General features: G+C 37.9%; 1 protein-coding gene across 3 annotated transcripts in view; it reads right to left on the bottom strand.

Annotated features, from left to right (window-relative positions):
* VPS54 (VPS54 subunit of GARP complex) overlaps nt 1–23148 on the bottom strand; it is an 82806-nt gene extending 59658 nt beyond the window's left edge. For all 3 annotated transcript variants that reach the window (XR_016020447.1, XM_019717893.3, XM_088796120.1), the window contains exon 1: nt 23009–23148. The gene's annotated coding sequence lies outside the window, so the exon portion shown is untranslated. The remainder of the gene's footprint in view (nt 1–23008) is intronic.
* Between the last annotated feature and the right edge of the window lie 466 nt (nt 23149–23614).

The raw sequence follows: 23614 nt of genomic DNA, 5'->3' as shown, positions 1-23614 counted from the left end.
ACATTTGATACTTCAATAGGTAAGTTACAAACACATGGGAACATATTTATGTTGAAAGTCCATTGCTTGATGTCAGATAAATTTTTATTCCAACAATAGTACACTACAATTTCAATTTATTCTTTTTACCATCATGTTGTTTTATAGCAAAAACAAATCCTTAAGTGCCATCTTAGGAAGCTAGAAATACTTGGGGATACGGGGACTTGTGAAAAAATATTTCTAGATTCCTATGAGTTATTTCTGTATCTGGGCGGGGTGGGGGGAGAACACCTTCTTTACTCCTTAAATATTCTAAACTGGGCAACCAACCTATGCAGGTTTTCTATTTTTTCTTACACCTCTCATTCTTATGAAAAGAGGGACAATCTCTAGCTATAAAAGGATTATGTAAGGTTAGGGGTGCCTACATTGGTGAGTCTTAATTTCCAATCATGTGATTCTCCATTCCCTTCACTATCCTGAGTTTAAGATCTCCCTACAATAAGAAGCAAACTTTGTGTTGATGACAACATAAACATGATGCAGACACTTAGTAAGTACAATCACTGGTAACAAAACATGATGTATTTATTCTTAAGGCATGGATGTATAAACAAATGCAGCAAATCCAAATGGCCTCTAAACGAAACAATTTCAGCCAAAAAAAAATAAAAAAATCATCTTTTACTGAAATGATGAAGCACCTTAGTAAGAAAGTTTCAGTGTAAGCAAAGAATATTTTGTCTGCCCAAGAAAAAAATTAGCAAAAATAAAAGCAAACAAAAAACACAAAATAGAGGAAAAAGTAAAGTTCTGAGAACTAATCATAGGCAATCCCTGATTTCTAACGCTTCCACTTGTAACTACCGTTTAGAAACAAATTTGGCATTTAATCAGTAGTTACCTACAGTGAGAATCTATAAATAGCTCTACCCTTCTTCACATATTCTCATAATTATATCATACCATACTCAAATACTATCTTCTCTTGAGGCCTTCTTTGGTTTCTCACTTAGTCACCCTTCACGCATTTCTATTTTTATACCAATCATAATGAAATTCTGGTTTTCATACACATCTTTCCTATTAGACTGTGAACTTCTGGATGTTTCCATTTTCCTGTGTATTTTCCATACCTAACACAGTTCCTGGCACACAGATGAATAAAATGGGTGGTATGTAGAACAGATAAGAAGAGAGAGATATTAGTTAGACAGCTACTAATAATCCTTGAGTGAGTAGGTAAGAGCATTGGTCTGGGCTGGTAAGGAAACGAATAAACAGACACTCTTCCAAAAGAAAGAACTGGCAAAGAACATTTCTTTCTTTCTTATAGCTCAAAGTACCTTTTTATGTTAAAAGTTTAGTAAAATCTTATGTTAAAATGGCCTAAAAGCAATGTCACCCTAGAAACAATGAATATACCAGGTTTCCCCGAAAATAAGACCTAGCCGGACAATCAGCTCTAATACATCTTTTGGAGCAAAACTTAATATAAGACCCGGTCTTATTTTACTATAAGACTGAGTCTATATAACATAACATAACATAACATAACATAACATAACATAACATAACATAACACAACACAACACCAGGTCTTATTTTACTATAAGACCCAGTCTATAATACAGTATAGTATAGCATATATAGTATAGTATAATCATATAATATAATGTAATGTAATATAATATAATATAACATAATATAATACCGGGTCTTATATTAATTTTTGCTCCAAAAGATGCGTTAGAGCTGACTGTCTGGCTAGGTCTTATTTTCGGGAAAACATGGCACCAAGTGCTCAGACCTTGGTTTCTGCATACCATCCCCTTCAAAGAAATTATGGTCCTTTGAAGAAATAGACTTGGAGCACAGAAAAGAACAAGTCAATCCTGGGAACGCTTATTCTGTCAGAAAGCAAGGAAATGTTCAAAGATCAGTGAGGTATATCAAAAGGACAAAGGATCAAGTTAAAGGGGCTCCATTGGTCACATCTGGGACACTTTGAGCATGAAAGGGAGAGAGGGAAGGAGGAAGGAAAAAAGGAAACTGAGTGTAACACTGAATAAATAAAAATTAATGAATCCAGAATGATACTTGGGTGGGGGGAAGAGATGATGAAAATGGGGTAGGTTGGGGTGGAGAAAGGAAAACTCTTCTCTGCAGAAGAATGCCAGTAATAAATGTAGAAGGAATGACAGAATTAGAAAATCACCACTTTGTAACCCCCAATATAAAATCCGATTCAGGCAGAATTCATCAAGGTATGCTAAAGCCATTAGGTGAAAGGTTGTTTAGAAACATAAAACTCACCTGGTGCCAAAGTATTACCCCTACAAATTACTTAGCAGTGCAAAGGGAAAATGTGTCTTTAAAATGGAAAGATCTGGCTATCACTACCTTAACTAAGTCATCAAACTTGGTATTACTGACAATACATAGTAAGATAACTTGATATTATGTGATTCATGAAAAGACAATAGAAAACAAACATCATCACCTATGAAGCATCAACAAAAATGTTTAACCCAATCTCATAGGGCCTCCACACCAGGTGGTAAGCTTTTTGGTCCTGTGGATTCCTTTGGCAGCCTGACGAAGTCTAAGGACCCCTTCCCAGAATAATATTTATAATACATAAAATACATAAGATTAAAGGATAATTATACTGAAATATAGCTATCAAACTATCTTTTTACATTGTAATATACAAACATTTTTGCTTCTCAATTAATGCAAATCTCTCTAAGCAATAAGTAACATAAATACTTTGCGATACCTGCAACAATTTAATGTGATATGAAAATATCTGAAATTTCTATCGATGACAGAGCTACAGGTAATGGTAATAACCCCTGTGAAGGGTTTCCTACATTCCTAATTAAAGCAAATGTAAAATCCAGTTGAAGCAGAATTTCTCAACCATGGCACTACTGACATTCTGAGCTGGATAAGACTTTGTCGTTGGGGGCTCTCCCCCTGTACATTGTAGGATCTTTAAGTGCACCCCTGGCCTCTATCCATTTGATGCCAATAGCACCCTCCCACCCAGTTTTGACAACCAAAAATGTCTCCAGAGATGGGGAAAAGTAGAGGACATCATCACCCAAGTTGAGAACCACTGAGTTAAAAGAAAGATGTAATTTGTTTCCCCATCTAAAATTCACACACTCCCTGAATTCTATCTGCAGACTCTATGGAGTCTGTGAAGCCAAGGATAAGTACCTCTGCTCTAGACCTACCTTCCAGGCTACAGGAAATAGAGGGGAATTGGGTAGTTATGTTTAAACCATGACATGGAGAAACAATTAAACAAATTGAGAATATGAGATATTCTACAAGAAAATTGGCCTGGACACTTAGATCAAAGTCATTTTTTAAAGATGGGGAACTATTCTATACTAAAATAAATAAAAATACAACTAAAGGCAATATGTGAGCCTTGATTGCATCCTTATAGAGAACACTGCTATTATAAAATTATTTACAGTCAACTCTGAACTATCCATGAAATTGCCTATTACAAGTAAAGTAATAAATAGCGAAAGTCTTTTTATTTTTCCTCTACCATTCCAATGTATACAAAACATTTTAGCAGAGTAGTTAACACACAGATATATTAACTAACCATTTATTTCCCTTATCCTATTTTTCAAAAATGATACTTACTTTATAAAATACACTACTTTATAAACCTAAACTTGCCTGCCCTCTATCACGCTTCCATCATACTGTGCTCCCCTAACTGGTCTCTCTGCTTCCTGTCTAAACCACTCTGCACATTGCTTTAGGATGACTCTTCTAGAAAATTTTCATTCTGTCATACTTCAGCTCAAAAAATTTTAATGTTATTCATTAACTTCCAGACAAATACCAAGCTTCAGAGGCTGGAACTCAAAGTTTTCCACACTTAGATGCTTGTCTTCCTTTCTAGCCTTATTTCCCATTACCCGCGGACAACCGCTATCCCGGATAAGGTGGCTTAATTGTCCCTCTCATCCATCATGCTCCTGGTCTTTGTTAAGGCTGTGACCTGCCCGGAACATTCATACCATCTTTCTACCTATCTAATGCCTCTCCCCCCTTCAAAAGTCACTTTAAATTTCGTTTCTAGATTATATATCCTAAGAAAATAGGATACTCCAAAACATGAACAAAAATAATCCGATACTCCAAAACATGAACAGTAATAATCCCAGCATGATTTTTAAGAGTGAAAAAGTTGAAACAACAAAACTCTTAAATAAGAAGGAACTGGTTAATAAACTATAGTACAAGCAAACAATGGATTATACTGCCATTAAAAATAGGATTGCAGACCTCACACCCATCAGTGGCTACTATCAAAAAACATCCAAAAAAACAAAAAAAAATAACAAGTGTTGGCAAGGATGTGGAGAAACTAGAACCTTATGCACTGTTGTTGGGGATATAAAATGGTACAGCCATTATGGAAAACTATGGTGGTTCCTCAAATGTGATCCAGCAACTCCACTTCTGGGTATCTACCCAAAAGAACTGAGAGCAAGGTCTTAAAGAGATATTTGTATATCCATGTGATAGCAACGTTAGTCATAACAGCCAGGAGGTAGAGACAATACAATGTCCACTGAGAGATGAATGGATAAACAAGAAATACCTTTTTCTGTCCTTTTACTTGCAGTCTGTGTGTGTCTTTCAGTCGGAGTCTCTTGTAGGCCTGATATGTAAGAATCTTGCTTTCTTATCCATTCAGCCACCCTATCTTTTGATTGGAGCATTTAATCCATTTCCATTTAAAGTAACTTGCCATTTTATTATTCTCCCCCCCCTCACCCCCCATCTTAAAGAAGTCTAAGATTCCCTGTAATTCTGGTTTGGTGTTGAGGAACTCCTTTAGCTTTTTCATATCTGGGAAGTCATTTATCTGTCCTTATGTCTAAGTGGTAGCTTTGCTGGGTAGAGTCATTTTGGTTGTAGATCCTTACTTTTCATCACTCTGAGTATTCCAAGCCAATCCCTTATGGCCGCAAAGTTTCTGTTGAGAAATCAGCTGACAGTCTTATGGGAGTTCCCTTGTAGGTAACTAAGTGCTTTTCTTTTGATGCTTTTAAGATTCTCTCTTTGTATTTAATCTTTGGCATTTTAATTATGATGTGTCTTGGTGTTGGCCTCTTTGGTTCACCTTATTTGGGGCTCTCTGTGCTTCCTGGGCTTGTATGTCTATTTCCTTCACCAGGTTAGGGACGTTTCTGTCATTATTTCTTCAAACAGGTTTTCAATTCCTTGCTCTCCCTCACCTCCTTCTGGTACCTTTATGATGCAAATGTTGGTATGCTTGATATTGTCCCAGGTGACCCTTAAACTATCATTTTTTTTAATTCTTTTTTTTTTCTGTTCTGTTTGGGTGCTTTCTCCTACTTTATCTTCTAAATCATTGATTCAATCCTCTGTTTCATCTAATCTACTGTTGATTCCCTCTAATGTATTCTTCATTTCTGTTATTGCATTCTTTATTTCTGACCATTTTTTTTTTATGCTTTTTATGTCCATTTTTCTGTTTCCTATCTCTTTTAAAGTTCTCCCTGAGAACATTGAGCATCCTTATAACCAGTGTTTTGAACTCTGCATGTGGTAGGTTGCTTGTCTCCATTCTGTTTAGTTCTTTTTCTGGAGCTTTGTTCTTTTATTTGGGACATGTTTCTTTGTCTCCCTGTCATGGCTGCCTTCCTGTGTTTGTTTCTATGTATAAGGTAGGGCTGCTATGCCTCCTGGTCATAGTAGAGTGGCCTTATGTTGTAGGTGTCCTGTGAGCCGCAGTGACTCAGTCACTGTGGTTACCAGAGCCAGATGCTCCAAATGTGTCCCTTGTGTTGGTTGTGTGTGCCTTCCTCTTATAGTTGAGCCTTGATTGCTGTTTACACATCAGTGGGAAGGATTCACCCTTGGGCTGATTGTTTGTGAGGACTGGCTGTGACTACAGTGGAGGAACTGTTGTGGAGGAACTGTTATGCAGGGGCTGCCCCTACAGAGCAGGATTCACTTTAGCAAGGCTCTGATGCCTGCTCAGTCTGCCCTTTGGGTGTGTCATCCTTGGAGGCAGCCAGTTGATGCTCCGGCTTGGTCCCAAGCTGCCCTCCAGGTGTACTGGTCTGCTCCCAGGGCCTCCTGGGAGAGGCCCCACCATAGGCCAAGTTCAGCCACACCCTGTGCCCTGTCCGGGGCTCCTGGCATGAGCCACAAAGCAATCTACAGATGGCCACCATCCGTACTGGGCCTGGAGATGCCTCAAAAGGCCCAGCCGTGAACTGAGACTGGCTATGGCTAGTGCTGGGTTTAGAACTCAGCAAGAGGTATGGGACACACCAAAGGGGACAGGTTGGGACATGTTGCTTGTTTGGGTTTTGTGAACCTTTGAGAAATTTTAGGAAAGTCTGCAGCATGAGCCAAGACAGGCTGTTTGTACAGAAAAGCCACTGGAAACAGCTTGAGTGTGCTCAAAAGTTGGGTGAGGCGGGGTGTCTGGGAATCACCTGGAGTAGGGCGAACAAATGGTATTCGCCAGGTTGATGAAGACTCAGATATGGCGGCCACAGGCATCTGCATGCCGGCAGTGGAGAGGGCTCAACAAAGAAACAATGGCTTCTGCCAACTCCTCCATCAAGGAGAAAGCTGCCACTCTAGCCCTCACCCTACAGCCAAGCAACTCAATTTCTCCCCGTATATCCCTGGTGCCTTTCAAGCTGCTGCTCCAGCGCTGGAGCTCAGAGGGAGTGAGTCTGTCAGCGAGTAAGTCCATGCACGGGTCATTTAAGAGGAGCGCCTGGGACTGCAGCTACCCTCGTCTCACTCAGCCACAATCTCTGCTGGTTTTCACAGCCAGAAGTCAAAGGGACTTCTCTCCCTGGCACTGGAACCCTAGGCTGAGGAGCCTGGTGTGGGGCTGGGACTCCTCACTCCTCCAGGGGAGGGACTTCGTGGCCAAGATATCACTCCCAATTTTTAATAGTCACACACAGGTGATTATTCCGTGTCTCTGCCCCTCCTCCCAGTCTCAAGCTGGCTTCTTCTGTATGTCCTTAAGGCTTCAGTTCAGCTAGACTTCAGATGATTCTCAATGATGGTTGTTCTGTAGTTTAATTGTAATTTTGATGTGGTTGTGAGAGGAGGTAAGCACAGCGTTTACCTACTCTGGCATCTGAACCAGAAATTTGTCTCTCACTCATAATTGAAAAAGAAAAACAAAAAGAAAAAACACCCTGCGGGAATAGTTTAAGAGAGTATGAGTGTCAGTGTGTATGTTTGGTTAACTATTATTGTCAGTCACATGCTATCTCTAAAAAGGTCCGCAAATTTGGAATGTTTTATCTTTTGGTTAAAAAAAAATAACATATTAAGTTTGACAAATATTTCGAGTACTTTTATGTATGATTGTACTAATAGGAGAACCCAGCTCTATGCTTTGTTGTTAACTTGTGGTTCTGTTAGTATTATCTTTCATCTAAGATGTGATTCCTCTGCAGTTAGCATTTTAAGTTAATTGGACATTTTGTGAGAATTGGTTTAGTTAAAACTGATAACATAACATAACAGTAAACCCAATTAACCACCCATGAACTATATTACATCACAAGGATGAACTTAGTGAAGGACAGCACATTAATCCCTTGTGCTTACTCACTTATTTAAAATGTGACCATCTGATACATGAACATATAGACCGACTAAAGGTGCTGGTATCAATCCTTATGATAAAGATTAGTAAAGGTTCATATCTTTTTTCTGTAAATAAAAAAAAATGAATATTCCTTAAGCTGGGTGGAATTTTACAAAGGAGTTTGGACTTAATCCACAAGACTACGGTGAGTCATTATAGACTTTAAGACACTGGTGTTGAATACATCACTCTCGGAGAGTATTAGTAAGGAGGGTCAAGTACAGAACCTAAGAGGACAACATTTCTGAAGATAGAAAAGAAAGATATAAAGCAAATCTTGTGATAAAGATAAGAAAGAACATCCTAGAAGGTAGGAGAAAAACCAGGAGAATAAATATCAGCTCAAAATTTGCAAATAAAATAATAACGGGAAAAAAAACACCTGCTTTAGATTTGGCAATTAGGAAGTGACCAGTCACATCAGAAAGCAATGTCATGTCCAATAGTGGGGGTGGAAGCCAGACTGCAGACATTGGAGTGGAACAGAAGGTGAGGAAGTTAGTACAATCGCATTTTGATATAAAAACTTTATACAGCTATATATAATGTATGAAAAAGTACACAAAAAATTTTAACAGTGGTTGTATCTGCTTAGTAGGGTAACAGGCCTTTCCTGACCACTGTATCTAAGCATATCCTCCCCTTGCTCTTTCCTGAATCCAACACAAACCCTGTTATTCTTTACCACTAGCATTATAGTTTGTGATCTTTATAATACTTTCTCAAATTACAACTCATTATTTTACCTGCTTATTTCCTGTCTCCCCCACTATATAGTAAACTTATACTTGTTTCATTCACCTTCCTATACCACACCCAGTTTAAGGACTAAACTGTAGAAATGTTCAACGAATGAACAAATAAATGACTATTGTAGAAAAAAACGTAAGTACACACAAGCCACTAACAATGTTTCACAGAGGTTCATGTATATTCAAAACCATCTGAAAACCCAAGTCAAAAATACACTATCTTGGGGCGGCCAGATGGCTCAGTTGGTTAGAGTGCGGGCTCTGAACAACAGGGTTGCCAGTTCGATTCCCACATGGCCAGTGAGCTGCACCCTCCACAACTAGATTGAGGACAATGAGCTGCCACTGAGCTGTGGGAGGGGCAGCCGGATGGCTCAGGTGGTTGGAGCACGAGCTCTTAACAACAAGGTTGCTGGTTCAATTCCCACATGGGATGGTGGGCTGCGCCCCTTGCAACTAAGATTGAAAATGGCAACTGGACTTGGATGTGAGCAGCCCTGGAGAAACACAATAGCGCCCAATTAAAAAAAAAAAAAAAAAAAAAAAAAATATATATATATATATATATATATATATATATATATATATATATATAATTTTTTTAAAAAGTGAAACTTAAAATAAAAAAAAAAGATACATTATCTTCGTTGTATAATATTACCTCTTAAATTTGATTCTAGATCTTTACCTTTCTTGTAACACAGCATAATATACTGGTTAAGAAAACAAAATATAGTGAATTAGATCTCTGTCATTTATTAGTTGTGTGACCTTTGACAACTTTTTTACCCTCCTAAATCTCAGTTTCCTCATTTGTAAAATGGGACAGCAACGGTATCTTCCTTATAGAAATGTTGTAAGATTTAAATGAAAGATTACTTACATAACCTTTGTAAGCTCATGGCACATGGTAAACATTCAATAAATAATTGCAACTACTACTATTTATTATTATAAACATTTTAAGCATTACATTGGACTATGCCATGCAAAGTTTTAAAATAAATTTCAACTTTAGGATCCCGATCCTCCTCTAATGGTGTCCTTTGCTTGAGTGCCCCTAGTTCGGGGTCGGAGGGAAGAGGGGGAGAACAAACCAACATGGGCAGACATAATTTAATATCAGAAAAGTAGTCAAGCATAGAATAGTGATTCTCAAAGCCAAGCCAGTAAAAGGAAAGAAAAAAGAGTACTGGAAAATGATGATGAAACTACCGTTTCCCCGAAAATAAGACCTAGCTGGACAAATCAGCTCTTCTGAAACAAAAAAATTAAAAGTCCGGACCTGGTATATTATAGCAAAATAAGACTGGGTCTTATATTAATTTTTGCTCCAAAAGACGCATTAGAGCTGATGGTCTGGCTAGGTCTCATTTTTGAGGAAACACGGTGGAAAATACGGTGGCTTAGAACAGAAGCAGTTTTGATGACACAAACTGTGCTTGTGGAAGAAAAGAGGGACGAGGAGGCAGAGAGGCTGGAAATAATGCTTTGGAAGACATCTGAATAAAGGTCAAAGTGCAATCCATGGGAGTGGAGTGCAAGAGATAAAAACTACAATCTCTGAGTTGGATGAGACATGAAAAAAGATCATGCGGCTCAACTTCCTACCTAATGTATGAATCCTTTCCACAAGGGGTCTTTCTGCCTCCACTGGAAAGCCTTCAATAATGGAGAACGGACTACTTCAAAAGCAGATTATTACTATGAAACAACTATGACTACTTTAATAAAAACATTCTTTCTTGCAGTGAACAGAATCCTTCCTCAGTTCAATTACAATACAGGAATAATAGGGTAAATAATGCTAGTCATAGGAAAGTATATCACAAAGAGCGAAAGGGAGAGAAAGTGGGCTAATGAGAGCTGAGAGCAAGAGATGGAGCAAATGCATTGAAGAGCAAAGGAAGAAGGCAACCAGAAATACCATCCTTGCAGGAGCCAAAGGAGAAGTGTCCAGGAGGAAGGGGTGAACAATAGTGTCAACATGCTGCAAAGAGAGGGTAAGGGCATTACTGACTTCCAAAAGGATCCTGAATTAGAACAAATTTGGGACAGTGGATGGGTATGGTTACTTAACCCTACCACAAGAGGTTAAGTAAGTGATGAAGTAATAAAGGCAACAAGATCAACATCTCTTTAATGGTGAAAGAAAAGAGACTAAGAGTTGAGCAAGAATATTTTAGGCCATGGGAAACTCAGCTTATTTGTAGGCAAACAACAAGAAACCAACTGAAGGATGAGATAAAAAAAAAACACACAAGAAAAAGTGGTGAAGATGGGAGGGAAAGGGGAGAGTTAGATACACATGGGAACTGGGTGGGATGGGATGGAGGGGTGGAGGCAGAGAGAATGAGACTAGTCACACCCAGGAACTATGAGCCATCTTAGGCTATGCCCCACCTTGAGAAAGACAGGACAGGACTTTGTCAGGCAACAGTAAGAAAATGAGCAAGTTGATCCAGAAAAGTAGCCTCCATCCTACTCATCTGCTCTTATCTGGAGGGGAAAAAAAGAGATCAGCTGGGATTTGGACAAACCTGGATTGTCTCACTCCCACTACTGGTTCTAAAGGACTTCAGTGAAGTCCTGCGATCAAGAGTGCATTGAAAACATGTTATTAATGAAAGAATGAAGGATGGCAGGGGAGAGAGAAGCAATGGAAACACAGTAAGAAGAATTACATCATCACTAATAACTAACTAAACACTATACATAGGTAGTTCTTAATTGCTTGCTTTCATTCAGATTATTTTGTTGGTCTTCCTAACAACCTACAGTAAGAAAAACGTTTCTGAATGAATCAGTGAATGAATGACAGTGGTCCTCATTATTCAGATAATGATACAGGTTCAACAATAATTGGTTTCAAGACTAGTTAACTGTGAAGATGGTATTTGCATTCAGATCTTCTGATTCTAAATTCCATGCCTCTATCTTTACTCCATATTGCCTCTCCAAAAAAGATAAGTTATTTCACTACTGCCTCTCGCACATTTTAGGCACCCAGTGTTTTCCTCTTCTTTGTCTCCTTATCAGATCAATTACTGGCCCAATAACAATTATTATAAATATTTATTAATTATGTCCCTCTTATGTTAAAAATAAATGATAGCAATAATTAACATCTGATTGTGATAAGAACTTTTTAAGACCTTTTTTTAGGGCAATTTTAGGTTCAAGAATTTTGTAAAACTAGCACTGTTAAAAAATTATTCTTCAAGGAAAGAGATACATTTTGATCAATATAATTTATCTTAGCAATAGCACTTTCAACAGGAAATGTGTTCTGAATTCCAAATAACTGACTTACTAGTGAACTTTTATAACATATCTATTTATAATTCAAGAGATATGGATAAAGTGGATACATTTTTTTGTACTGAGCTGGACAGAGGTAGCCTATTTTGCTACCATGGATTTAAGTTTAGTAAAAAAAAGAAAAATTCAATACTCAATGCTATTTTTAAAAAGCATACAAAAAAATGGCTAACTTGATTTCCCCAAATTTAGATGTGCTGATATATGCAAGGAAAAAAAAAAGAAAAAGAAAACAACCATACTGAACCATATTGTAATGTCCTACCAAAGACTGATTTGATATTAGTAGAGGTCATTTTTTAATCATAGAAATTTAAAATATCTCAAATATCTCATATTGTAAGAAGCACTTCCCAGAACACTTTTGGAATTTTAAGAGCCAATTTCTGGTACAATTAAGCTTGTTATAATAATGATATAGTTAAGCTTCTTTCATACAACCTAGGCACAAATAACAATAAACTTGTACACTATTTAAATATAAGATTTATCATCTGACAAAACCTAGTTTAACCATAATTTTTAAAGCACTTAAAAATTTTTTAAATTATGTATCACATACATTATTGCTCACAACAATCTCAATAATGAAGCCAAAGATCAGCAAATAAATCCTAAAAACAACTCATTTCCAATTTATTGGAGAATACATATCTCTTAAGTACGTATATCATTAGACACTTAGTAAAATGCTTACAAAAAAGAGTAAATTTAAAATAAAATCTACCCTACCATGAAAATAGCTGCTAGAAGAAATTATATACTAATATATTCCTAAGAAAAACAAAAATGACAGCTGTATTTACCTGTTGTTTTGGGTAATCCCTGCCTTGCTTCTTTCCAGATTAGAAATAATCTAGTGTTAACAGGTCTATCTTTGTTAATAAAATATATTTTATATCTAGATATCTAAACAGCAGGATCTTTAAATAATCTAAACAAGTACTCTATAAATGTTAAGTAACAATAAAAACAATGCTTTCAAGCAATTTTCCTGTTAGAGAAAATAAAGCAAAACAGCTAGAAACTCATCTTCAATGAGTTAGCAAGTGGTTCAGGAATTAAAATATTAAATGTTATCTTAAGGTATAAAGTAAATAACTGTAAAGTTCATTGCTACTATAACCCCAAACCAACAATAAATGAGTAATTTAATTAATTCCTGTTTGGCATTACCTCTACACCCCTCCCTACTATTTGGCTCTCTGAGCCCAGTTCTGCCTTACTAAGCTTCTCAAATTAGCTTGCATCCCATGGTCAATTATAATACTTCAACAGTCTCCCTTACATCTTCAATTTTCTCCTCCCTCATCTATTTTCAATATAATCTGTATTTACTTTGTTCCTGGTTGCAGAACACTGCCAGAGAAAACTTACATAAAACATATAGATTATAAATTTATGAGTTCCAATATCAGATGAGGCCTGCTTAGCAATCCTTTCACTGATTTGTGAAATCCTTCTTTTTCCTAGTCCCCATAGTACTTGTATTTATAACAAACTCTCATCACTTTCATGTCCCCTAGCTTACCTTCATCAATCCCACGTTTAAAAAGTTACTGTCTTTTAACTTCATACCAAAAAAAAAAAAAAAAAAGAGTCCTCAGATATGACTTCTTGTCTCCATAATGAAACATACCGGATTCGCTCCTTTACACAACTCCTAACTCTCTGACATACAGTATAGGTGTCTACTCTTCTCCAGGATTAATCCCCCAACCAGCTGTTCTTGATCTCACCTCTTCTCACTTCATCTAAGACATTGTTTGATTCCCTGACTCCTATATTCAATTTCATCAGCCCATAAAAAAAATTCAAGTACTCAATTCAAATTCATTCCCTCAACTCAGTCTCCTCAAGCTACTTCTTACCTTCCCTTCATTGGCAAAATCTAGTCTCTCTTTGGTCTACCTGCTTAGCAATGTCTTCCATCTCCAGCACTCACTTGGTTCTGGAAAAGGTAAAGAATGAATGACCCAATTTCTAAATTCAATTGCCTATATTCAGTCTCCATCTAATCCAACCTTACTGCCCTCAAAAAGCAATGAAAATAATAAATGTAGACAGAATGAAAGAATTAGAAAATCACCACTTATAATCATCCAGTGCAAAAATTGACTCAAGCAAGGATCATTAACGGATACTAAAACCACTGGTTTAAAGGATTGTTAGAAACAGGATATTTACATGGCCACAGAGAATCACCCTATCAGTTATTTATATATTAAATAGTAAAGAGATCTATCAGTTCCTACCTTTATCAAGTGATCAAGCCAGAATTACCAACAGGACGCCAGACTTACATTATGTGCCTCCTGATGTGCTGAAGTGGCAGGTATACATATCATCTGTGTGGTACTCTTGCCAGAAATACCTGACCAGAATCTAATCATGAAGAAACAGACTAATTCAGAATATGGAATATACTCGAGGACAAATGTCTCTACTTTTCATAAAATAAAGAAGAGACGGAGGCAGTAGGACTAGTCCAGATTAGGGGAGACTAACGAGATACACCCGTCAAATGCAATGCATGAATCTTTTATTGAATCTTGCATTGGCAGGTGGAGGGGAGGAGGGAAAACTGTAAAGAATTTTAGGACAAATTAAGAAATTTAAGTATGGACTATATATTGAACAATGTTATGGAGCAATTCTTATTATTCCCAGGTGTCATATGGTATTGTGGTCATGTAATGTCCCTGCAATTGGGAGATGCACGCTTAAGTATCTACGAGTGAAGCATCATGATATCTACATCCTGTTTTCAGGTTTGGCAAAAGGAGTGTCAGCGTGTGCGTGTGCGTGTGTGTGTGTGTGTACACATACAGGTGTTCACTCTACTATTCTTTTGACTTTTCTATGGGTTTAAATTTTTTCAATAATAATAATAAACCAATGTAAGCTTCCCAAGAACTGACGATAAGTAGAAATGAGCCAAATAGAGGGAAGGAAGAGCATGACAAGGAGAATACTCCATGAATAGTGAACAGTACTCGTATATGCAAAGGCTTGGAGGGAAGAGAGAGCCTATTGCCAGAAACCACAAGTAAGTCAATATTTCTGAGAAAACTATATATTTGTGGGGAGGACGGAGTTGTGAAAAGTCACTAGGCTGGAGAGGTAAGTTGGGAATATAAATGAATTTATAAATTTGTTAAAGGAATAAGGAATGTGGATTTCATTGTGAGAATAAAGAAAGTCACAGAAATAATTTAAGCTGAGGAATAATATAATCAAATTTGCCCGTTAGAAATCACTGATTGTAGCACAGAGAATGGATTGGAGAAGACTAAGACTAGAAGAGACCAGATAGGAAACTAGCAATAATCTATGTAAGAGATGACAGTAACCTGAACTCAGATAATAGTAGAGGAGATGGAGAAAACTGGATAGATTCCATGGTTTTCTCCAGTTTTAACCTGTTTGGAGAGTCCCACACCCAAATTTACAACTGCCTACAAGTTTCATAGATAGCTAAAATTCAATACATCCAAAACTTAAAACTCATTAACTATCATCTTTACCCCTCTTCCACCTGCCAAAAATTTATTCCTTCTCTGGCTCACTTAATGGCAACACTATTTATGTAGTTTCCCAAGCTAGAAACCTTACAGCCAATCTGACACCCTGACCTCTTTACAATCTTCATTTTCTATACCAACTTGGACTGTCCTATGGATTCTACCTCCAAAATTCATTTCAATCCATCTCTTGCTCTCCATTCTAACTGCCACTGCTCTAGTTCAGGATTTTATTTGCAGATTAGACTACTGCGAGTCTCCTACCAAAAGTCCTTCTTTGGTCCTAACCTCAAGCAACTTCAGAATCATCTTTCTAAAATTCAGATCTCATTAGGTCAATCTCCTCAAGCATTCTACAATAGTGGTATATATACAGAGGGTGCCAAAAAAATGTATACACATTTTAAGAAAGGAAAACTATATTAAAATTGTAATGCTCAATATATACTGATAACAAAAGATGACTACAAGTCACGTTTGACTTCTGCAATTACAAGAGATGCTCAAAGTGGTTACCATCAGCGTCCAGACACTTCTGATTATTGCGAACCACTGCTTGAGCAATGTCAACCGAAGTGTCCACTTGTATATATTTTTTTGGCACCCCCCAATACACATATTAAGTCTGTCAAATCTAAAAACTCTTCATCACCTGGGCCCAACCTACCCCTCAGGTTAGCCAAATTGAAAAAGAAAAAAAAAAGGAATGAACTTTCTTGACATAATTATTATATGTTTCAAATTTTACTTTATTCACTCCACACAAGAAAAATCTCTTACGAGATGTGATCAAAACATACAGTGAATGCTTAAATTAAAAAAATTTTTATTACAGTAAAAGACACATTGCCATTAATCTCCCTTAGAATACTCCCCCTCACTTTGAACACACTTATCCCATCATTCTTGCCACTTTCTGAAGCAGTTCTGGAAGTCCTCTTTTGTGAGTGTCTTTAGTTGTGCTGTCATGGCTGCCTTGATGTCCTGAATCATTTTGACTTTGGGGAAGAGCCAGAAGTTGCACGGTGCCAGATCCAGTGAAAACGGTGGGTGAAGACACACCGTAATGTTTTTATTTGACAGAAATTGTCATATATCAGAAGCGTGTGACACGGAGCGTTGTCATAATGGAGGATGACTTACAGCACACTTGAAACACGTCTTCTCTCTACGGTAGCTCACACCCAACTGACCCCCGAACAAATTGAAACTTGTCACACACTGTTACTGAGGTTCGACGGGCCACTTCCCGTATTGAAGATCCCTGCCTTTCCGTTGAATGGCACTTGGCAGCAGCATTCACCGTAGTTTTCGATCACAACAGAAAGGCTCCGTGTCACACATCACTTCTGGTACGGCAACTTCTGTCAAATAAAACCATTATGGTATGTCCTCATCTACCTTATTCACCAGATCTGGCACCATGTGACTTCTGGCTCTTCCCCAAAGTCAAAAGGACCATGAAAGGTAAAGTTTTGAGTTGATTCAGGACATCACAGCAGCCACAACAGTGCAACTAAAGACACTCACAAAAGAGGACTTCCAGAACTGCTTCAGAAAGTGGCAAGAACGATGGGATACGTGTGTTCAAAGCGAGGGGGAGTATGTTGAAGGTGATTAATGGCAATGTGTCTTTTACTGTAATAATTTTTTTACTGAAATATTCACCGTATTGTTTGATTACATGTTGTAAAATATGATGCATCACCACCATATTCATACAATAAACATCTACTTTCTGAACTTCCTTTGAGTCAAAAAGTCAACTATTTGAATAAAAAAATCCTCCAAATCAGTGGCATTTTTTGCCCTGAAAACTTCCCCCTACTTCCTAAAATCCAATTTTTTTAAGTTCACCATATTAAAAAAATACATACCTACCAATACCACCACATGACTTATTCTGAATACTGTCTCAAACTATTCTAACCTCCTGCTACCCCAGAAAAATCTCACTGTATAGCTCAAGCTCTGTTTACCTGCAGTCTTACTTCTGCATGATTGTGAAAGTTGACCAGTTAATAAAACTGTAAGAGATTACATTTCCCCCCATTTATTTCATATATTTCAGTTAATTCAATTCTAAACACTATAGCATAAACTATGGACTACTGGACATGTAAAAAAAAATCAAAGCATTTATTTTTGTATAAAAGATGTTGAAAAATAACAGAAAAAGATACAAGTCTAGAAAGAGATAAGATTTTACAAATAATGAGTAGGTTTAAAACCCTTATTTCTTCATTAAGTCTTCCCATTTGAAGAGCAGTTATCTACCGGTGGTAGAAAAACCGTTCAAATATAAAGGAGGGCATGAATAGTAAATGAAGATAGAAGGAATTATTCCCAACATGGGAATTAATCCACATAACTGTATCTTACTCTGAAAAAGACTAAACCTTTTTGTACAAATAAGTAGCTTCTGAAATTATATATTTTCATGACTTTTCAAATAGTATATTTTAAAAACAAATAACCTTTTCTTCATAACTTAATTTCACCATAGTTTCCTACTGTGCTATAATAATGATACTCTCAGGTGCTACTGAAGGAAGTCAGTTTGCTCCTATAGTAAAGAGCTTCCGATTATGGTAATGATACCAGTTCTTTTACTAGTCTGTTATCAATATATTTTTAAAATTTCTCTCTTCTCCCTAGAGAAACTGTCATCAGTCAATGTTCTCTGCCTTGCTATCTACACTGCTGCATTTGGCTCCTTCTCTATCCTTTCTAATGATTTCTAATGATTCTTCTGAAACAAGTAACTTTTTTTTAAAATTGAAGTTGAATTGATATAACATTAGTTATGTTAGTTTCAGGTGTAGTAACTAACTTATACAGTATTTTATAGTTGACCTAGCATCTTAACACGTTACCCCCATTCAATTCCCACAATAATCTTATAATACAGGAATTATCATTACTCCTATTTTATAGATGAGAAAATTCTGGCTCAGAAAGACTGAGCAATTCATCTAAAGTCATACAACAGGTAAATAGCAAAGGGGATCCCAACTGTCAATCTTCTTTCATCACCAAATTGAGCTTTTTTAAAAAAAAATTAAGTAAGAGTCAAAAATGAGGCCTATCAGAAAAAGAAAAAAAGAGATGAGATCCATGTATAAACTTTGAAAATTTTTGGCCATTCACAACATACACTATTAATTAATTAATTAAAACACTTAGCTTACTTCTTTTTTGGTAGTTGAAGCTACCAGAGGGGGGAAAAAAAATAACTTCTAGTAAAGAAAATACTACTATACTATATTTATTGCCAATTTCCAGTAATGAACAATTCAAAACATAAGAGTTCAAATTTGCAGAGTTCAAATTAAAATAAGGCTGCCATTTTCAGAAAAAATAATTTTTTTTCTTCAGGTTTGAAGATAACTAAACAGACTAAAGAATATCTGCATTATGTCATAGATTTCCTTTTACTTTTCCCTCAACTGACTCCCCCTGCCAAGAGTGAAAGTTGCTACCATGTTTTCCCGAAAATAAGACCTAGCTGGACAATCAGCCCTAATGCATCTTTTGGAGCAAAAATTAATATAAGACCCAGTATTATATTATATTATAGTAGACCCAGTATTATATTATATTATATTATACTATATTATATTATATAAGACCCGGTCTTATATTATAGTACAATAACACTGGGTCTTATATTAAGTTTTGCTCCAAAAGACGCATTAAAGCTGATTGTCTGGCTAGGTCATATTTTCAGGGAAACACGGTAGAGGATCTAAAGGGTTAATTTAATCCACCAATCCAGTGCCCCTGAGAGTGTTTTCCCACTAGCTCAGGCCCTTAATAGAATCATGCAAACCATAGGTTTAGACCAATACTACTGATATTTTGGGTCAGCTAATTCTTTGTTGTGTAGGGGGTAGGATGGTATAGGATCTGCTCTGTGTGTTATAGGATGTAATGTTTCCGGACACTGCCAAATGTCCCTGGAGCACAAAATCACCCATTTGATAACAACTGATTTAGATGTTAGGGCCCTGAATCTTTGAAAAAGGAGGCCTCCAACCAGGTCTGTTAATTTTAATTTTTAAAAATTAATTTTGGCTTTGAAATTTGGATTTTTAAAAATAAGATGGGAATAATACAAGAAGATACCTAAGCAATATATATGCCATTCTTCTTTAGATTAAAGCATTTTTAGAGGATTTTGTAATATGAATTTCATCTATGTGATATCCCCCGATCCCAAAGTTGGGGAAATGTCCTCCTCTGCTGGTAAAATGTCAAATACTATATGTACATATATACATGAATGTATACATACATACATAAGAGAATCTAAAGAATTGTAATTTACAAATCCCTATTTTTTGCCTTATAAGTACATTCCACATTGTCATTCTTGAGCCATGTTCAAACTTCTGCTCTTCAGATTTCCTCATCTGGTTCCTGCCATCTATTTGTGAAGCAAGCAGGAAGTAAGCTGATGATCTTTAAGGTCTTTTCCTACCCTAATATCCTAATATTCAATGGCAAAAATATTCTCTCAGCTTTTACTTACTGACTCCCAACTAACCAGACTACCTCTTAAGACCACTGAAGCCATTCATGCTAACTTTTTGTCTCCACACTTTACATTAATCTATGCTGAATACAACCAAAAAGTATGCCAGTTGTTTAAAACATTGCTTATTAATACCAATGATCCGTTGCTTATTATGATTCAAATAAAATATTTTAAATATTTTGATTGTTTAAATTGATGACTTTTCAATGCTCAATATCATTAATCATCAGAGAAATGCAAATTGAAACCACAATGAGATATCACCTCACAACTGTCAGAATGGCTATCATCAATAAATCAAAAAACAATTAAGCGTTGGCAAGGTTGTAGAGAAAAGGGAACCCCAGTGCACTGTTGGTGGGATTGCAAATTGGTACACCATTATGGAAAACAGTTTGGAGGTTACAAAAAATTAAAAACTGAAGTACCTTATGACCCAGCAATTTCACTTCTGGGTATCTACCCAAAGAAATCCAAAACACTAATTCGAAAAGATACCTGCACCCCTATGTTCACTGCAGCACTATTTACAATAGCCAAAATATGGAAGCAACCTAAGTTCCTATCTATGGATGACTGGGTAAAGAAATTGTGGTATATATATATATACAATGGAATATGACTTGGCCACAAAAAAGAATAAAATCTTACCATTTGCAACAACATGGATGGACCTGGGAGATATTATGCTAAATGAAATAAGTCAGACAAAGATAAATACTATTTGATCTCACTGATATGTGGAATCTAAAGAACAAAATAAAAAGCAAAACAGAAACAGACTCATAGATGCTGGGAACAAACTGATAGCCGCCAGATGGGAGGACGGTCGGGGGCGGGGTGAAAAAGGATTAGGAAGTATAAATTGGTAGTGACAAACAGTCATGGTGATGTAAAGTAAAACATAGGGAATATAGTCAATGATGTGGCAATAACTATGTATAGTGCCAGGTGGATACTAGTCAGGGGGATCACTTTGTAAATTATATAAATGTCTAATCACTATGCTGTACACCTGAAACTAATAGAAAGTAGGGGAGGTGAAGGGGAATAGAGGTTCAAATTTCCAAGTATAAAACAAATAAGTCACGGGGATGTAATGTACAGCATAAGGACTATAGTCCATAATATTGTGATAGCGTGGTACAGTGTCAAATGGTTGTTGGACTTATGGTGATCACTTCTGTAGGTATATAAATGTTGAATAACTATGGTGTACACACACCTGAAACTAACAGAATATTGTATGTTCGCTGTAAGTTAATAAAAATCTTTTAAAAAATCTTTTCAAGAAACTATGAGCTGATACCATTTATAGGGATGAACCACAAAATATTGCCATGGAAAGTAGATTAGTGGTTGCCTAGGCCTGGGACTGGTGGAGGGAGAATGGGAGTAATTACTAATGATGAGCAGAAAGTTTCTTTTTGGGGTGATGAAAAAGTTCTAAAATTAAATTATGCGGATGGTTGCACAACTTTGTAAATATACTAAAATCAGTGCATTTTACACTTTAAGTGAGTGTACTTTAACTTAATAAAGTTGTTTGCAAAAAGCTAAAAGTAGGAAAAATGAATTTTAATCTATTTTCACTGATAGGCAAATATGATTAAGAACAAATTCTACAAATTTTGCTAGTACATGAGTTATAATGTAAGATTTGATTTTAATTCTGAAATTATTAAAAACTTCATACTTATCCAGACATAACTTTTCCAGAAAACAAATTTAATCTTTTTCTAGTAAACTTTGGATGATTTGGAAGCAATGAAAAACATTTTAGAAAGCCAAATGCTAGAGTAACAATACCTCTACGAGAATAAAATATATGAATATCATTAACAAAAACAAAACATGAACAGTCTATATAGTCTTGTTGTGATGCATTCTTTATAAAGAAAACCATTAAAACATTTTTCATTCCCTTTAAAAGTGATCCTCAGACTGTCATGTGCGTCCTGGTAGTGTAATAATGCTGAAGTTACCAGAGCATAATTTTAAAATAGCCAAATCACAAAAAAAATTGCAAACATGTAATCCTCCAAACCACAACTATCAATTTCCCCAAATTTGCCCATATTCATCATTTTCACCCAAACTTATCATGAGCAATCATGATCACAATGAATCAAGTAATACCTATTTCGAGGAAATCAGAGTCTACTATACAAATACAGTCAAACAAACAAATCCTATTATTCCATCTGTTCTATCACAAATGCTTAGAAATCATTAAGGCTCTCAAGGTACTTTTCCAATTAGAACTCTCCAACAGATTAATAAAAGTCAACCTGAATGTCTATTAAACTCTGCAGCTTTCACAATAATACACTTCTCAGTATACTATCATAATATCACTTGCCTTGTAAGCATTTACTATTAAGATTGCCCTGTGTTTTGACAAGTCAGAAACAGAGCCAATTAAAAACAATAAACAACAACACTCGAAACAATTTAATTCTTTGAAAGTTGCCTCAATAAAGACCAAAAAATAAAGCAGGTGAAAGGGGAATTCTTTTTAAAGAAAAATCGCAACCCAGCTAAGCCAAAATTCTAAAAATACCATCCTGAACGCAACACATGGATAGACCAAGCGATCAATTATAATGGTCAAAAGTTCCCTTGTCAACGACGGGAGGGCAGGAGAGGCCTGCCTCTGTATCAATGCAGAGATGGAAAGAAGCAGAATTGAAGAACATTAATTATTGAACAAAGTATTGCGAGCTAAATTGCCAAACGCACAACACCGAGTTCTTCTTATGGATAGCCCTCCCCAAGAAGAAAAGTGATTTTATTTTTTCATTTAAATTATTTCAATAGCATCAAAAGAGGGGCTAAGGGCCCGGCTGGGAAAAGAAAGGGAAAGTTTGGGGGCAGCATCTACGGAGGGTGGTGGAAGTTCCAGAGCCGGGATCCCGGAGAGGGGCGAGAGGGGCTAGAGCGACGTTTGCGGCCGCCGCTGGAGGTTGGGGAGCAAGTCGATCCCGGAGGGAGAGTGACAAGGAAGAGGAGAAGGTGGCCGAGAGGAGAATGGAAGCTTCAGCGCCGGTCAGTTGTGACCGAAACTCTGTCCGACTGGAGTCGGGGAGGAGACAGAGGAGGTGGGGTCTCGGTCCCTCTCTCACAGGAGGTCGGGCGGAGGGTGGGCCGCGAAGCGCTGGGGGCCGAGTGGGGCCGGCCGGACACCTACCTGCGGGTCCCGGGCAGCCGCCCCAGAGCGAGGCCTAGTGCATCGTCGCTGCCTTCAGCCCTCCACGTCGCGCCGAGACTGCTGCTCCGCGGCCGCGGCCGCCGGGAGCCCGGCCGGGCCCGAGCCCGGCTTCCCGCCCCCGCCCCGCGCCGGCTGGCCCGTCCGCCGGGGGTGCAGAGGGCCGCCCTCTTGAGCCCAGCTCCACTCTGGGGTGAGAGGCGGCAGCAGCGGCTCCCTCACGTCTCTCCTGGGTGTCCTGTCAGCCAGCAGTTTCCCCCGGGTCCGCAGCGCCGCCTCCGCCGCTGCTGCCACCGCCTCTCCCACATCCCCGGCCTCCAGAGGAGCCGCCGCCGCCGCCGCCGCCGCCGCCGCGCCGCGACCACTACCCTTAGGACTTCTGCTGCCTGCTCACTGCTTCTCCTCGCCCCGCCGACCCGGGTCGGCCCGACTAGGTCCGGGGGAGGCAGCGCCGGAGGCCGCCGCCAGGCCGCCGCAGCCCCCAGCCCACAATCCACCGCGCGGCTCCGCCGGGGCGGGAGGGCCGCGGCCGGGCCGGGAGGAGCGGAGCGCTCGCCACCTCGGGAGAGGGGCTACGACGCGGGCGCA

The sequence above is a fragment of the Rhinolophus sinicus genome, chromosome 2 (assembly GCF_057876585.1).
Source record: "Rhinolophus sinicus isolate RSI-liver-muscle chromosome 2, RSI-T2T, whole genome shotgun sequence".
NCBI lineage: Eukaryota > Metazoa > Chordata > Mammalia > Chiroptera > Rhinolophidae > Rhinolophus > Rhinolophus sinicus.
Note: the sequence above shows the minus strand (reverse complement) of the source record. Positions and strands in the feature narration are given on the sequence as shown.